Genomic DNA, 1,531 nt, shown 5'->3' with positions numbered 1-1,531 from the left:
AGAGAGAGAGAGGGAGCAAATTGGTGGAGGGATGAATGGGAGTGGTTTGATGGCGGTTGTAAGCGTGTGCCTGTTCTGACAATCGCCGAGACTATCAGTGGCGAGTGTCTGTTACAAGAGTCGGGAGAAGTGAGAGAGTCTATAATCAGAGCCTGTGGTGGAGAGTCAGTTTTTCGGGAGCAGTCTTGAATATTATTGATGGTCAGTTATTTTGAGTGTTTTGAAGTTGTTGTTTGAAATAGTGTTGATATTGTGTGTTTGAAGGTTGTTGTGTCTGTGTTGTTGAGTTTTTGCCTGTGAGTTGTGTTGTGTTGTGAATGAGTTGTTGGATTTGTGAGTTGTTGAGTTTGTTTTGCTTGTGAGTTCTGTTGTGCTGTAGATGAGTAGCATAAGCGGAAGCTGTCATTCGTAGTAGATAATAGACAAGGCAACCCCTAAGTTGATGTCCGTAAAGTTGAGGTGTTGCTGAAGTACACTTTCCTTGCACGATAGTTCTCGTACATATTGTTATAAATTCATATCCCCATATTTACGAAGACTTGTTCTTATCGCCAGAGAGAACATTATTATGTCAAAGTCTTACGGGTACATACTCTTCAGAACAGGTTGATTTCTTAAGTGCACCTTCTTGGCTTTCTTTCCGAGCATTTCTGAGCAAGAACAACTCAACAACCTTCCAAGTTTTCTGATACTAGGAATAAAAAATTTTCATATTAGCAGATTTTTTTTTTTTATCTAATCAGCTGTATTTGCCTAGAAGTAATTTAACTTGAAGTAATTTACTTGTTGTTCAGTAGAGAAGCTTTTATTTTTTTTCACTAAACACCAGCAAAGCAGTTGAGGGAACACGTTCCTGTGACAAGTTAATTTTCTATTAATATCTATATGATTTGTGGATTCCTTTTTGCAGTATTTATCCCATAATGCATATGAGTTTTTCATTACATTTCTCACCTCCGCTCATACTCTCTTCATTCCTTCCATATTACTCTTCCACTTTCTCGTTACAATTGATTCATAGTGGAACTGGTAGGTTTTCTTCCTGTTACACCATTCAAACCTTTATACGGTCAATTTCCGTTTCAGCGCTAATTTCTATATTCTATTTACATTTCCCAAGTGAGGTCCTTCACTTTTTTGGAATTGGTGTTTTCTATTCATTTTCATTAAAATGCATCTCCAAGTATATCTGCTTGGAAATAACCCTTTTTAGACATTAGCTTTAAGATAGTCATATTAACTACGCTGAAACATCACTAACTACTTAAACATACCCTACCTATCCTCATCCTCGCCAGAAATCGCCAATAAGAATAAAATCAAGACAAACAGCTCTGCTAGAAAAGGAACAAACATCGTAGACATCACAACTTCAAATTCACTGCATCAGCACAAGAAATAATCCAGAGCGAAAATGAGGTAGAAACATGACCAGCTGTAAACAGAGAAGGGACGACAGAGAGAATAATTGACGAAGACGAGAGACAGTCGGTTTCCATAAGAAAAGTAATGAAGACATATTGGCGAGGTA

The sequence above is a fragment of the Macrobrachium nipponense genome, chromosome 27 (assembly GCF_015104395.2).
Source record: "Macrobrachium nipponense isolate FS-2020 chromosome 27, ASM1510439v2, whole genome shotgun sequence".
Lineage (NCBI taxonomy): Eukaryota > Metazoa > Arthropoda > Malacostraca > Decapoda > Palaemonidae > Macrobrachium > Macrobrachium nipponense.
This window is presented reverse-complemented; position numbering follows the sequence as displayed.